General features: G+C 45.8%; 1 protein-coding gene across 2 annotated transcripts in view; it reads left to right on the plus strand.

Annotated features, from left to right (window-relative positions):
• Nucleotides 1-16,952, plus strand: part of TANGO6 (transport and golgi organization 6 homolog) — a 242,128-nt gene that overhangs the window by 222,774 nt on the left and 2,402 nt on the right. The gene's annotated exons all lie outside the window — the stretch shown is intronic.

A 16,952-nucleotide genomic window follows, 5' to 3' on the forward strand; every position in this document is an offset into this window, starting at 1 on the left:
TTAGACATTAGTAATCCTGCCTTTCTTTACTGACCGTCCCGACGCTTTCAGTGAAGTGTCTCAAAAGCCTGGTCTTTCAGGTTTGAATTGGCCCTAATTTCTTTTTCATAGACCCATCAAAGTGAAAGTTTGGGTTTTATCAGGAAAGCATTATTCTTCTTCAGTCCAGAGCTCCTGAATGAGGTCCAGATTGTCTGTGTCCATTCTGCTTCCCCAATTTATTTGTTTCCTGCCCATTATCTTAGAGAGGCCACTCGCCTCGAAGACCTTGGAGTCTGGCCCCTTTCTGCTTCCCCGGCAGAATTCTTCCTGATGCTTTCCATTCTGCAGCATAGCTTGATCAGAGCTTCCAGTGTGCCAGCTACCAACATCATCTGACCTGCGCTGGCCTGATACTGTGTTCAGACTACATTAAATTCATTTCCCCGCATCTACGCCACCTCCCTCTTCCTCTCACTCGCCTTCATTTATTCATCTGCCCAGCCACTCTGCCTTTGGCTTCTCCTCTCTAATCTTTGTTTTCAGAGCTGTGCCTTTCCCCCTCCTATTCATTCATTCATTCATTTGTTTATTTATTTATTTATTTTGAGATGGCGTCTCGCTCTGTTGCCCAGGATGGAGTGCAATGGCGTGATCTTGGCTCGCTGCAACGTCCGCCTCCCGGGTTCAAGCAGTTCTCTGGCCTCAGCTTCCCAAGTAGCTGGGATTACAGGCACACACCACAATGCCCGGCTAGTTTTTTTGTATTTTTAGTAGAGACAGGGTTTCACCATGTTGGCCAGGCTGGTCTTGAACTCCTGACCTAAAGTGATCTGCCCACCTTGGCCTCCCAAAGTGCTGGGATTACAGGCATAAGCCACCGCGCCCGGACTTCCCCTCCTATTCTTATTCCTTGGTGGTAAACCCAATTTTCTTAATGTGGTGGTAATAATAACAATACTTTGAATTATTTATCACTTTGCTGATGATAGTGAAATACTCTCACATACATTATCTTTTTTGATCCCCACAATATACTCGTAAGGTAGGTGGTTATATGTGCCTTATGCCTCCCACTCCATAGTAGTGAAAATAATAACCACTTTGAGAGGCTGAGGCGGGGGGATTGCTTGAGGCCAGGAGTTTAAGACCAGCCTCGGCAAAATATCAAGACCCCGTCTCTACAAAAAATTTGTTTTTGTTTTTGAGATAGGGTCTTTCTTGCTTCGTTACCCTGGCTGGAATGCAGTGGTGCAATCACGGCTCAGTATAGCCTCAACCATCCAGGCTCAAGTGATCTTCCCTCCTCAGCTTCCCAAGTAGCTGGGACCACAAATGCGTGACACCATGCCCGACTAATTCTATTATTTCTTGTAGACAAAGGGTCTTGCTGTGTTGCTCAGGCTGGCCTCAAACTCCTGGGCTCAAGCAATCCTCTCACCTTTACCTCCCGAAGTGCCGGGATCATAGGTATGAGCTACTGTGCCTGGCCTACAAAAAAAATTTTTTTTTTATTAGCTGAGGCTGGGCTTGGTGGCTCATGCCTGTAATCCCAGCACTTTGGGAGGCCAAGACGGGTGGATCACCTGAGGTCAGGCATTCGAGACCATCCTGGCCAACATGGTGAAACCCCATCTTTACTAAAAATACAAAAAATTAGCCAGGCGTGTTGGCGGGCGCCTGTAATCCCAGCTACTCAGGAGGCTGAGGCAGGAGAATCGCTTAAACCTGGAGACCTGGGAGGTGAAGGTTGCAGTGAGCCAAGATTGCGCCACTGAACTCCAGCCTAGGCAACAAGAGCGAAACTCCATCTCAAAAAAACAAAAAACAAAAAACGCTGGGCGCCGTGGCACACGCCTATAATCCCAGCACTTTGGGAGGCCAAGGCGGGTGGATCACGAGGTCAGGAGTTGGAGACCAGCCTGGGCAACATGGTGAAACCCTGTCTCTACTGGCCGGGCACAGTGGCTCATGCCTCTAATCCCAGCACTTTGGGAGGCCGAGGCGGGCGGATCACTTGAAGTCGGGAGTTCAAGACCAGCCTGACCAACATGGAGAAACCCTGTCTCTACTAAAAATACAAAATTAGCTGGGTGTGGTGGCACATGACTGTAATCCCAGCTACTCGGGAGGCTGAGGCAGGAGAATCGCTTGAACCCAGGAGGCGGAGGTTGTGGTGAGCCAAGATTGCACCACTGCACTCCAGCCTGGACAACAGAGCAAGACTCTTGTCTTGAAAAAAAAAAAAAAATTACCTGAGCATGGTGATGCACACCTATAGTCCAACTGCTTGGGAGCCTGAGGCAGGAGGATCACCTGAGCTTCAAGGCTGCATGCAGTGAGCTATGATCGTGCCACTGTACCCCAGCCTGGGTACAGAGAGACTCTGTCTCAATAATAGTAATAGTCATAATAATAACCGCTTTGAGAGATGGTACAGTATAGTGATTAATAAAGAACACTACTCTGGAGTCAGGCTACCAGGTTTGAATCCTGGATCTACCCATTACTAGCTGTGTGAACCTGGGCAAATTGGAAATGATAATTGTGTTGTGGGGATTGAGTTAATGTAGACAAAATGCCTGGAATCATACCTGGCATATACCAAGTACTATGTAAGGATTAGCTACCGTTGCCATTCATTCATTCTTCAAAGATTTACTGCATGTTAGGCTCTCTTCCAGGCCTCAGTGATGTAAGAGTTACAGGATGGACATAGTCCTGGCCCTCACAGAGGTCACAGTCTTCACTGACAAACCATCACTTCTTTAGCACCCACCATTTGCAAGTCCTTGTGCTTGGATCTTTGTTTTTGTTGTTGTTTTGAGATGGAGTCTCGCTCTTGTCGCCCAGGCTGGAGTGCGGTGACGCCATCTTGGCTCACTGCAACCTCCGCCTCCCAGATTCAAGCAATTCTTCTGCCTCAGCCTCCCGTGTAGCTGGGATTACAGGTGCCCGCCACCACGCCCAGGTAATTTTTTTCCTATTTTTAGTAGAGAAGGGGTTTTGCCATGTTGGCCAGGCTGGTCTCGAACTCCTGACCTCAGGTGATCCACCTGCCTCAGCCTGCCACAGTGCTGGGATTACAGGCATGAGCCACCGTACCCAGCCATGTTTTTGGATCTTTAGATACATTAATTCTTACTGCAACCTTCAGGAGGCAAACTTATTCCCATTTTACAGATGAGATCACTGGGGTTCCTAGAAGTGAAGTAGTTTGTTCAAGATTCCCTAGCTAATAATTTGGAGCTCTAGGGTCCACTTCACTCAGTTTGCCTGCCTCCTGACCATTAGGCTTAATTCTGTGTGTCTGCCTCCCCAACAGGGTGTGAGCTCCTGGGTGTGGGAGCCATTCAGCAGAATACTTAGCCTAGTCTCCTGCACACAATGTGGGAAATTTTGCTGAGTTGTTCTCTACTGACGATTCTTGACTCTCTGCCCCGTAATAGTCTCATCTGTTCCCTCTCACATCTCTTAGCCACAAAATCACATCTTGGGCAAGATGAAGGTGCTTAGAAGTTGGACTGTTGCTTTCTGACAGATTCATACCACACCTAATGCTTATTCCAACATGTTTTTAAACAGAACTAGTCAGATTCTGGAGTCTTCTCTTCTGGACCTCAATCTAGAGAATCTTTTTTTCTGCCAGGACAATCTCCAGCCACCAGCTCCAGTTCACCTCTTTCCCCCGTCTTCACCTGTCTTATTATTTCGGTGTATAACTTGCGTGTTATTCCTCTGTTTTTGTCTTTGTGCCTCTTATTTATTTCTCAACCACAAAGGGAGTCACAATTGGTGGTTGATAGGATTGTGTGGAATGTAGCCTTCTTTCTTTTTGATCTTTGTTCGCTTCATCTCTTGTTTCTATAGAATATTGAATTTCTAAATACAACTGTTACAAGGAAAGGGGTCTCCATCCAGACCCCAAGAAAGGGATCTTGGATCTCGCACAAGAAAGAATTCAGGGCGAGTCCACATTGCAAAGTAAAAGCAAGTTTATTAAGAAAATAAAGTAGTGGGCCAGGCACGGTGGCTCATGCCTGTAATCCCAGCACTTTGGGAGGCCGAGGCGGGCAGATCACATGAGGTCAGGAGTTCAAGACCAGCCTGACCAACATTGCAAAACCCTGTCTGTACTAAAAAAAAAAAAAAAAAAAGCTAGGTGTGGCATGTGCCTGTAATCCCAGCTACTCGGGAGGCTGAGGCAGGAGAATCACTTGAACCCAGGAAGCGGAGGTTGCAGTGAGCCGAGATCGTGCCACTGCACTCCAGCCTCGGCGATAGAACGAGACTCCTTCTCAAAAAAAAAAGAAAAAGAAAAGAAAAGAAAGTAGTGAAAGAATAGCTACTCCATAGACAGAGTAGGGCATTCCTGAAAGTAAGAGGAGGAACACGTCCACCCTAGGTACAATGCTTATATATATAGGATAGAAAAAGATCTTGGGGCCAGGCGCAGTGGCTCACGCCTGTAATCCCAACACTTTGGGATTTTTGCTTTAACAAAGGCATTCCTAATTTTATGGTGGCTCACACCTGTAATCACACTTTGGGAGGCCGAAGCGGGGGGATCACCTGAGGTCAGAAGTTTAAGACCAGCCTGGCCAACATGGTGAAACCTCGTCCCTAATAAAAATACAAAAATTAGCCAGGCATGGAAGTGCTTGTCTGTAATCCCAGCTACTTGAGAGGCTGAGGCAGGAGAATCACTTGAACCTGGGAGGCAGAGGTTGCAGTGAGCCAAGATCACACCACTACACTCCAGCCCGGGTGACAGAGGGAGACTCCATCTCAAAAAAAAAAAAACACACACACACACACAAAAGATCTTGGGGAGATGTGCTCTGCTACAAGGGTTTGTGATAAATGATTAATTTTCTTAATTGCTGTAGTTTGCAAGAATCAATATTATTATTATTATTATTATTATTATTATTATTTTCTGAGACGGAATTTCGCTCTGGTTGCCCATGCTGGAATGTAATGGGGTGGTCTTGGCTCACTGCAACCTCTGTCTCCCAGATTCAGGCAATTCTCCTGCCTCAGCCTCCCAAGTAACTGGGATTACAGGTGCCCACCACCATGCCCAGCTAATTTTTGTACTCTTAGTAGAGACGGGGTTTCACCATGTTGGCCAGGCTGGCCTCAAACTCCTGACCTCAGGTGATCCACCCACCTCTGGCCTCCCAAAGTGTGATTACAGGTGTGAGCCACCATAAAATTAGGAATGCCTTTGTTAAAGCAAAATTTAGGAATGCCTTTGTTCCCAGATACTGGGATATCTGGACACTTCCAAGTCTGGGTCTGTTTGGTAAACATTATCAATCTATTCCCTTAACCATAAACACCTAGAAGTTAGGAATGCCTAACTTTCTGGAAATGCAGCCCAGCAAGTCTCAGCCTCATTTTCCAGCCCTCACTCAAAATGCAGTCACTCTGGTTTTAACGCCTCTGACACAGTGAGTGTATGCTAGCATTTAACGTTTTTGTCCTTTTATATTTAGCAACTCATTTTCGTATTAAGAAGTTATAGATGGAAAAACCTCTGCTAGATCACCGTGTCCAGAGTCCTTTTTCTGTAAATGTCTTATTTTTGACCATTCATGTTGTGTTTTGTTGATCTCACACAATAAGAACAGAATAGCCATTTCATTCACCAAGTTCCAGTAGTAAAAAACACCTTGAAATGTAAATGACCTTTAAAATGTTAAAATAATTTTTAAGTGTAAATGAATCTACTCATTACCGTCTTTACTCATGGAGCTTGTGTTAGAGAGGTAGTCTAACTAGAGCCTTTCTTCTTCCTCTATTTTCATATATTCTGGATTGTGGTAATATGGCTTTTATAATCAAACAAATCAATTTAGGAAGTAAAGAGAAGAAAGATATTTGCCATTTATTTCTTCTTTTGATCTTAAAGATACAACCGCTCCGCAAATGTTCCAGGTCAAGCTCATTGAAAGAGTCAAACACTGTCTTCCTGCTTTTCCATTGAAAGTGCACCTGTGTGCCCAAGGCAGTCTTTTACTCACACCTTCCCTTTTCAGTTTGCCAAGCCTCTTCTGGTCCTTTCTGAGCCACGTCTAACCCTAAAGACTGCCCTTGTCCCTGAAGCTTCAGCTTTGTGTGTTTCAGGCCAACTGGCGCCTGGAAAGAGGGAGGGTGAAGAGAGAGGGAGACCGTGTGTGTGTGTGTGTGTGTGTGTGTGTGTGTGTGTGTGTGTGTGTAGAGAGAGGGAGACCGTGTGTTGTGTGTGTGTGTGTGTGTGAAGAGAGAGGGAGACCGTGTGTGTGTGTGTGTGTGTGTGTGTGTGTGTCACATGCGCTCTCTAAATTCTTTTGATAAAGAATCTGAACGCCACCCCCTTCCAAAGAGTTTTCAGACCAGGAGTCTGGGTACTTCTTTAAGGGTATCCTTGGCCTAAGCTTCTCAGATGGTGAAAGTGTTTGTTTCAACCACTGACTGCAAGCAGCTAAACTAGCTTTCCTGTGAATGAGACGCACCCAGCCTACTCACAGCCATACCCACTCCACCTTGCCCTGGAGTCCTTGGGCCTGATACAGTTGGGGGATGAACAGCAGGTGTGCTGAACTCATAATGAGAGGTTTCCGCTGTGGGATTGCCTATATCCTGCCCCCCACAGAGGCTCCTGTAACTTTACCTTTGAACTCTCCTTGTATTCAGCCCCTGATCCATGGGATTTGGTGACAATCCCTGGCTGGCAGGAAGCTTTGATCCTTGGGGAGTCCAGAGGAAGTCCTGTGATGTGTGGGATCCCTAGAGTCACAGGGATTGGGAAGAAGCTCTATACCAGGATGGGTTGCTAAGATAGACCCATTAATTAAGCAGGAGCCTTTGCTTAACACTCAGTTACTAAAAACAGAGATCCGGTAACTGATAACAGGGAGCTCAGCACCCCTCAAGTGTGGAGTGGGTTTTGCACAGGCAGTATTGTTATTTTAAGGACACAGCAGTGCCCCGGGGGAAATTCCTACCCACACGGAGAAAGAACAGAATACCTGTGAGTATCCCTTTTTAACAAGTAAAAGCTGACTTTACTTTGAATGTTAGGAGGCTCTAGCAAAAAAACTCAAAGATATTTCTAAGTGAAAGATTCCTCTAAAAGGAAAAAAAAAAAAAAAGATGACCTTGTAACAAACACTGGAGGATGGGGCACAGGAAGCCAGGAGAGCAGCCTGGGTGACAGAGTGAGACCTTCTTTAAAAAAAAAAAAAAAGTGGAAGCTCTAGAATTTCTATATATAGAGATGCTTTGGGCTATAATCCATTGGAGAGAGTGTTGGGAGATTTGTCTTTAGGCTGTACCTGCATAGCAAGCATGCTGGTTTTGCTTGGAAACTGCCTTCTTTTTGTGGTGGCTTGGGAGCTGGAAGACTTACTAAAGTTCCCCCAAGCCATTTCCTTGGTGCCACCCATTGGCTGGGAATAAATGTCAGAGTGAAGGCACTTTCACAGAGCAGGTACAGGTTCCTCTTCCTCCACCCACCTCCAAAGGCGGAAATGACTTCCTTTGCTTCTACAGAATTGCCTGCGTTTCTCTCTTAGAACGGAGATCACTCCATGTGGGGTGTGTGTACTGCCTCCCCACAGGGCTGTAGCTGCCACCTGGGAGGGTTCGTGCCTTATTCATCTTTTTTATCGCCAGCACAGTGCCTGGGCATGACAGAGGCCCATAGTACTGATTATTGAATGAGTGAGTAATCATGAGGCAATAGCGGTGGAGAGTCATCCTCTGCCGGGAATTAGCTCATTTTCATGCGGCCAGCCTCAGGAAAAATGAGACTTCCTTGCCCAAAGACAGGTTAGAAAGGGCACTCGAAGCCAGGCCTGGTGGCTCACGCCTGTAATCCCAGCACGTTGGGAGGCCGAGGCCGGCAGATCACAAGGTCAGGTGTTTGAGACCAGCCTGGCCAATATGGTGAAACCCAGTCTCTACTAAAAATACAAAAATTAGCTCGGCATGGTGGCGGGCGCCTGTAATCCCAGCAATATGGGAGGCTGAGGCAGGAGAATCGCTTGAACCCAGGAGGCGGAGGTTGCAGTGAGCCGAGATCATGCCATTCACTGCTCTCCAGCCTGGGGGGCACAGAGCAAGACTCCATCTTAAAAAAAAAAAAAAAAAGGCACTCGGGTGAGGCCACAGAGTCAGGCCCCTGACCTAGGAGACCTGACTGTGGCTCAGAAGCTCCCTGAGAAAGCCCAGGAGGTAACTGCCCAGCAGGGACCAGGCAGCATCTTCCTGAGGTTTGCTCACAGGACTCAGGTGCTTCACGTGGTGACACTGGGCTAGGAGCATTGAGGGTTGTTTGCAGGCTGACCGTATAATATGTGGGTCCCAGTGCAGATTAAAATGCAGGGCTCCTTGCTATGGAAAACAAATAACAACAAGAAGAAAGTACCATTAGTGCTGTGTGTGTGTGTGTGTGTGTGTGTGTGTATATATTACAGAAAAGGGGTCCCGATCCAGACCCCAAAAGAGGCTTCTTGGATCTTGTGCAAGAGGGAATTCAGGGCGAGTCTGCAGTGGAAAGTAAAAGCAAATTTATTAAGAGAGTAAAGTAGTGAAAGAACAGCTGCTCCATAGACAGAGTAGGACGTTCCCGAAAGAGGAGGAACGTGTCCACCCCTATACTCGTATATATGGGGCGATGTGCTCTGCTACAAGGACTTGTGATAAAGGATTAATTTTCTTAATTACTATACTTTACAAGTATCAAATTATCATCTTTAAAGCAAAATTAGGAATGTCTTTGTTCTCCAGATATCGGGATATCTGGACACTCCTAAGTCTGAGTCTGTTTGGTAAACATTATTAATTCATTCCCTTAACCATAAACATCTAGAGGTTAGGAATACCTAACTTTCTGGGAATGCAGCCCAGCAAGTCTCAGCCTCATTTTCCAGCTCTCACTCAAAATGGAGTCACTCTGGTTCGAATGCCTGTGTGTGTGTGTGTGTGTGTGTGTGTGTGTGTGTGTGTGTGTGTGTATAATTATTATTATTATTTTTTTTTTGGAGGCAGAATCTCGCCCTATTGCCCAGGCTAGTGTGCGGTGGCACCATTCTTGGCTCACTGCAACCTCCGCCTCCCAGGTTCAAGCAATTCTCCTGCCTCAGCCTCCCGAGTATCTGGGATTACAGGCATGCGCCACTACGCCTGGCTAATTTTTTAGTAGAGACGGGGTTTCGCCATGTTGCTCAGGCTGGTCTCGAACTCCTGAGCTCAGTTGATCCACCCAGCTTGGCCTTCCAAAAGTGCACAGATTACAAGTATAAGCCACTGTGCCTGGCCTGAAATATAATTTTTTTCCTTCCAAAGTCTGCTTTTTTTTTTTTTTTAAGAGATGGGGTCTAAGTCTGTCTCTCAACTTGTCATGATGTTTATTATTTGCTGGAGAAAAATTAAAATGTTAAATTATTAGCATGAATTTTACTGTTCATCTTTACATTGTGCAATGCCAATTCTAAATGCAAATATAAGAGCATTAGCTCCTACACAGAATCACTGAAATTACACAATTTGTATTTCATAGTTTACACATGCATATGTATTTCCTTCTTAGCAGAACAGTAGAAACTCTACACAACACGAATTCAACTTTTTTTTTTTTTTTTTTTTGAGACAGGTTCTCACTCTGTCACCCAGGCCAGAGTGCAGTGACAAGATCATGGCCCACTGCAGCCTCAACCTCCTGGGTTCAAGCAATCCCCTCACCTCAGCCTCCCGAGTAGCTGGGACTACAGGCACACCCCACCACACCTGGCTAATTTTTGTACTTTTTGTAGAGATGGGGTTTCACCATGTTGTTCAGGCTGCTCTTGAACTCCTGGGGTCAGGCAATCCTCCTGCCTTGGCCTCTCAAAGTGCCGGGATTACAGGCATAAGCCATTGCACCCAGCGGAATTCAACTTTTTTTTTTTTTTTTTTTTTGAGACAGAGTCTCACTCTATGTTACCCGGACTGGAGTACAGTGGCTCAGTCTCAGCTCACTGCAACCTCTGCTTCCCGGGTTCAAGCGATTCCCCTGTTTCAGCCTCCCAAGTAGCTGGGACTACAGGCGCGCACCACCGTGCCCAGCTAATTTTTTGTATTTTAGTAGAGACGGGGTTTCACCATGTTGGCCAGGATGGTCTCAATCTCCTGACCTCGTGATCTTCCCACCTCGCCCTCCCAAAGTGTTGGGATTACAGGCGTGAGCCACCGCGCCTGGCCTGAATTCAACATTTTTATTTCATTTCTTTTTTTTTTTTTTTTTTTTTTTGAGATGGAGTCTTGCTCTGTCTCCCAGGCTGGAATGCAGTGTCACGATCTAGGCTCACTGCAACCTCCACCTCCCAGGTTTAAGTGATTCTCGTGCCTCAGCCTTCCGAGTAGCTGGAATTACAGGCACCCACCACCACGCCTGGCTAATTTTTGTATTTTTAGTAGAGACGGGGTTTCACCATGTTGGCCAGGCTGGTCTCGAACTCCTGACCTCAGGTGATCCGCCTGCCTTGGCCTCCCAAAATGCTAGGATTACATGCGTGAGCCACCGTGCCCAGCCTCATTTCTTGATACATTTACATTCAACCAACACTGTCTACCTTTGATTTACTGATAAGAAAGGACTGAAAGGAACAAGAATAATGGGTTGCCCTGCTGTGCCATTATTTTCAGTGTAAATGACTGGCTAAAACAAGGAAGTGAATGAGTAAGAAAGATGCAGTCGGGTTCCATGGTCCTCTGTGTTTTTTAGAAAGCCATTGCCTTCTTTCTGTGTTCAAAGCAACGCATGGAAAGTGCATGAAAAGTGTCGCCTCTCCAAGCTGTTGGGGCCTCCATTTGCCCACTCTTAAATGTAACAGCCATGCCTGCCTTGTACTTGCTTCTAGCCTTGTTGCCCTCCCCCATATGGTGAGTCCACCAGAATCCTGTGCTTATGGGGCACAGTGAACTCCAGATGCAAATGCTCTGGCAAAGAGGAGTGAACACAATCTTACCTCCTCCACTGACATTCATGCTCCCTGTCCCATTGGAGTTCATTTACAAAACACAGGTTCACAGGAGGCTGAGGCAGGAGAATCGCTTGAACACAGGAGGCGGAGGTTGTAGTAAGCCAAGATCGCACCATTGAACTCCAGCCTGGGCGACAGAGCACGACTCTGTCTCAAAACAAAACAAAACAAAACACACACACAAGTTGAAAAATAAGATTATTACGATTTTTTTTTTTTTTTTGGAGACAGGGTCTCACTCTGTCTCCCAGGATAGAGTGCAGTGGCACGATCACAGTTCACTGCAGTCACAAACTCCTGAGCTCTAGGGATCTTCCAGCCCTAGCCTCCAAGCCCTAGACTGCAGGCGTGTGCCACCATGCCTGGCTAATTTTTTTTTAATTTAATTTTATTTTTTTTAGTAGAGATGAGGTCCTGCTATGTTACCCAGGCTGGAAGAATTTTAGGATGGCAACAGCAGATCATTAGACCAAGCAAACCTGGCCCTCTTGAGCATGGGACCTTGTGTGACTGCAGGTCGCAACCCTAGTTGTCTGGCAGTGTTTCAGTCGACATTCTTAGGAGTTTCTGCTTTTACCAGTTGAGAGACTAGCCAGGAGTGGCATGCATGAATGCCTTTATTCACTCATACTTTTTTTTAGGTATGAGCAATGTACCAGTCACTTTCTGAGGCATTGGGGCTATACCAGATTGAAAAAGGCAAGGCTGCCAGGCATGGTGGCTCACGCCTGTAATCCCACCCAGCACTTTGGGAGGCTGAGATGGGTGGATCACTTCAGGTCAGGAGTTCAAGACCAGCCTGGCCAACATGGTGAAACCCTGTCTCTACTAAAAATACAAAAATTAGCCGGGCGTGGTGGCACGTGCCTGTAATCCCAGCTACTCGGGAGGCTGAGGCACAAGAATCGCTTGAACCCAGGAGGTGGAGGTTGGCAGTGAGCTGAGATAGAGCCACTGCACTCAAGCCTGGGCAACAGAGTGAGACTCTTTCTCAAAAAAGAAAAAAGAAAAAAAGGCAAAACATGGCCTCAGTGTCAATAGTACTTACCATCTAGAGAGGAAAACCTTTTTTAAAGTACACAATAAATATTTATTTTATTTTTTATTTGTTTATTTTTTACACCACCAGCCTGCCCCACAATAAATATTTACATTACAGTCCTGATAGGGGCTACAAACAGAACTCCAGGAAGGGCAGGAAGACTTACCTAGGTGCGGGGGTTAGGGAAAGAATCCCGGAGGCCAAGGGTATAAGAGTCCTAGGAAGAGGAAGCAAAATATTAATAGCCTCCCAGGCTGAGGGACTAGCATATGCAAAGGCCTTGAGAGGAGCTTTGTTCAGGCAAGAAAAGAAAGAAGGCCGGCACAGCTGGAGCACAGGCGGCCAGAGGGAGGCCCGCTGTGGGGAAGGGTCGGCCTGGGGAGCTTGTTCTATGTAGCCCTTTCCCCTGACTTCCTGCCTTCACTCCCCAGTGTCCATGCTGATCAGGAATATCAAAAGATGGAAAGGCTCTTGCTCTCTTCTTATAGCAAGTCCAAGACACGTGGTGCTAGACACAGTCTACTTGGTGGAATGCTCAGGGGACTCTGGGCCCAGACCATGAGATTGTTACCCGCTGAATTAACTATTTCCCATCATTTCCATTCGCCATCTCCAGTGCACTTTCCTATTCCTAAAATGTGGCCTCTCTTTTCTCTGATGTCTCATCACTCTCTCTCTGCTCCCTGTGACCTTTACCATGTTCTATTCTGTATTGTCTGTCTTTACGTGAATATCTTCTTATTCATCCCCACTAGACCAGAAGCCTTTTAAAGGCAAGATCTAGATGTTTCCATTGTTAAATGGCCTTACAAAATCTTTGCGTAGAGTTGACTAAGTTAAATATACGTTTCTATATTTTATTTTATTTTTATTTTTATTTTAATTTTTATTTTTTGAGACAGAGTCTTGCTCTGTCACGCATGCTGGAGTGCAGTGGCGCAATCTTGGCTCACTGCAACCTCCAGCTCCTTGGTTCCAGTGATTCTCCCATCTCAGCCTCCTATCTCAGCCTGGCATTACAGGCATGCACCACCACGCCCAGCTAATTTGTGTATTTTTAGTAGAGACAGGGTTTTGCCATGTTCGCCAGGCTGGTCTCAAACTCCTGAGCTCAGGTGATCTGCCTGTCTCGGCTACTGCACTCCAGCCTGGGAGACTTGGTCTCAAAAATAAAATATAGGCTGGGTGCAGTGGCTCATGCCTGTAATCCCAGCACTTTGGTAGGCCAAGGTGGGCAGATCACCTGAGGTCAGGATTGCAAAACCAGCCTGACCAACATGGCAAAACCCTGTCTCTATTTTTAAAAAAATTCAAAATTAGCTGGGCATGGTGGCGCATGCCTGTAATCCCACCTACTCCGGAGGCTGAGGCAAGAGAATCGCTTGAACCCGGGAGGCGGAGGTTGCAGTGAGCCGAGATCGCGCATTGCACTCCAGCCTGGGCAACAAGAGCAAAACTGTCTCAAAAATAAATAAATAAATAAATAAATAAATAAGAAAATAAAGAAACCGCATAGTATAATGGCTAAAATTATAGGCCCTATTTCTTTTAAGCAAAATACAAAATCCAGAAACCACAAAGGAAAACATTTGATAAATATAACTACATCAAAAATGGAAATTTCTTCACCAGAATAAAAAATTTCACAAAGAAAAAATGCCAACTGGGAGAAAAATATTTGCAACTCATATGACAGATAATGGACTTAAAAAAAAATGGAGTTTTTACGAATCATTAAGGAGAAGCTGAATTATACATACCAGAAAAAAATACAAATTTATGTTTATATATTTGTTGGAAGTATGCAAATTCATAACAGCAAAATGCTATTTTTTCCCACTGGATTAGCAAAAATAAGGAGTTTACAATACATGGCACTGATAAGAATATGGGGAAACAGGAATTTTCACAGTGTTTGAGGAAAATGTAAATTATTGGAACCTCTCTGGCCATATCTATGAAAATTGTAATGCGCATTACCCTTTGAGCCAGAAATTCCATTTCTAGATATTTGTCCTACAGATATACTTGTACATGTCTGTAATGACTTAAGTATCAGAATGCATATTGCACTGGGCACAGTGGCTTATGCCTCTAATCTTGACTACTCAGGAGGCTGAGGTGGGAGAATCACTTGAGGCCAGGAGTTCAAGACCAGCCTGCGCAATTAGCAGGACCCCATCTTCAAAAAAATGTTTATTGCAGCAATATTTGCAATAGCAAAAGATAAAAAGAATTTAAATTACTTTCATTGGAAAGATGGTTAAATAAATTGCATTACATTCATCCTCTGCAGCTATAAAAAATAAGTTATTTCCATATGTGCCAATTATAGAAAGGATCTACAAAACATGTTAAGTGGGGGAAAAAAATCATGGTACACAACAGAGCGTAGAATATAATTTTGTACTTTAAAAAGGTAAGGGAAGGCTGGGCTTGGTGGCTCATGCCTGTAATCCCTACCTCTGAGGTGGGAGGGTTGCTTGAGCCCAGGATTTCAAGACCAGCCTGGGCAACATAGCAAAAAAATAAAAATGCCAAGCATGGTGGTGTATGCCTGTAGTCCCAGCTACTTGGGAGGCTGAGATGGAGGATTGCTGGAGCCCAGGAGATTGAGGCTGCAGTGAGCTATGATTGCACTACTGTACTTTAGCCTGGACAACAGAGTGAGACCCTGTCTAAAAAAACTGGGGGAGAGGGGACAAGAAACAGAAATATATACGTGTGCTTGTAAACACTTAGAAAATGTCTTCATATGAATGATGTCCTCTGAGAAGGGAAACAGCTAGGAGTCTGGAGTAGAAGAGAGCCTTACCTTTTAATATGTACTCTTTTGTACTGTATTATCTTTTCAATAAAAATAAAAAATAAGAACACAGGCTCTGGATGTTGGAAACCTGGCTCCATCTTTTTTTTAGCTGAGTAACCTCAACCCTCTAACCCTCTGTTTCTGCAAATATAAGATGGGGCTAATAACCTTCCTCTAGGCCGGGTGCGGTGGCTCACGCCTATAATCCCAGCACTTTGGCAGGCCAAGGCGGGCAGATCATGAGGTCAGGAGATCGAGACCATCCTGGCTAACACGGTGAAACCCTGTCTCTACTAAAAATACAAAAAATTAGCTGGGAGTGGTGGTGGGCACCTGTAGTCCCAGCTACTCGGGAGGCTAAGGCAGGAGAATGGTGTGAACCCAGGAGGCGGAGCTTGCAGTGAGCCAAGAGTGCGCCACTGCACTCCAGCCTGGGCGACAGAGCACAATTCCGTCCCAAAAATAAATAAATAAGTAAAAATAACCTTCCTCTATAGGACTGGCAGAAAAATTAGATCATATATAGAAAGTACCTAAAATAGTACCTGACCCAAAAAGTAGTAGTATTTGAGGCAAAAAGCCCTGGACCAGAAGTAACTTTACAAGTAGCTGCAGACAAGTCACATGACCCCCTGTGGCCCAATTGCCTCCTATACCTAGTTGGACGAGTTGGTCCCTAAATCTCCTTACTTTTTTTTTTTAATTTTATTTTTTGAGGTGGAGTCTCACTCTGTTGCCCAGGCTGGAGTGCAGTGGCATGATCTTGGCTCACTGCAACCTCCGCCTCCCCAGTAGCTGGGATTACAGGTGCGTGCCACCACACCTGCTAATTTTTATTTTTAGTAGAGATGGGGTTTCACCTTGTTGGCCAGGCTGGACTCAAACTCCTGACCTCAAATGATCCACCTACCTTGGCCTCCCAAGTGCTGGGATTACAGGCCTGAGCCACCACACCCGGCCTCAGTTCCCTTATTTTTGTTTCCCTGTTCCGTTGAAACCTGTTTCTTGCTAGAAGTTCTAGCTCCCAAGCCAGGAGGATTTTTTAGGGAAGTAGGAGCTCCTGTGAGTAGGTACTTTTGACACCCTCCCAATTCCATATCAGACCATAAAATCGGAGCATTGGTCATGAAAAATGGAAACCGTAGTAGCAGACTTTTTTTTTTTTTTGAGACAGAGTCTCACTCACTCTGTTGCCCAGGCTGGAGTGCAGTGGCTTGATCTTGGCTCACTGCAACCTCCGCCTCCTGGGTTCAAGTGATTCTCCTGCCTCGCCCTCTGAGTAGCTGAGATTTTAGGCGTGTGCCACTTTTTTAAGATGGAGTCTAGCTCTGTCAGCCAGGCTGGGGTTCAGTGGCGCCATCTCGGCTCACTGGGCTCACTGCAACCTCCGCCTCCTGGGTTCAAGTGATTCTCCTGCCTCATCCTCCCAAGTAGCTGGGATTACAGGTGCCTGCCACCACGCCCAGCTAATTTTTTATATTTTTAGCAGAAACAAGGTTTCACTGTGTTGGCCAGGCTGGTCTTAAACTATCCTGACCTTGTGATCTGCCCGCCTCGGCCTTCCAAAGTGCTGGGACTACAAATGGCAAATTTTTGTATTTTTGGTAGAGACAGGGTTTCACCATGTTGGCCAGGCTGGTCACTAACTCCTGATCTCAAGTAATCTGCCCATTTTGGCCTCTCAAAGTGCTGGGATTACAGGCATGAGCCACTGCACCGGCCTGGTGACAGATTTTTAAAGTAGGGGCAAGGAAAGGTATGACTGCTCAAGAAATAGCCTCCTAGGCCAGGCGGGGTGGCTCATGCCTGTAATAGCAATACTTTGGGAGGCCGAGGCAGGCAGATCACAAGGTCAAGAGATTGAGACCATCATGGCCAACAAGGTGAAACCCTGTCTCTACTAAAAATACAAAAATTAGCTGGGCGTGGTGGTGCGCACCTGTAGTCCCAGCTACTCAGGAGGCTGAGGCAGGAGAATTGCTTGAACCCTGGAGGCAGAGGTTACAGTGAGCCGAGATTGTGCAACTGCACTCCAGCCTGGCAACAGAGTGAGACTCCGTCTCAAAAAAAAAAAAAAAAGCCTCCTGGGTTTCATAAGATAGTTGCCCGT

Source organism: Pan paniscus, chromosome 18 (assembly GCF_029289425.2).
Source record: "Pan paniscus chromosome 18, NHGRI_mPanPan1-v2.0_pri, whole genome shotgun sequence".
NCBI lineage: Eukaryota > Metazoa > Chordata > Mammalia > Primates > Hominidae > Pan > Pan paniscus.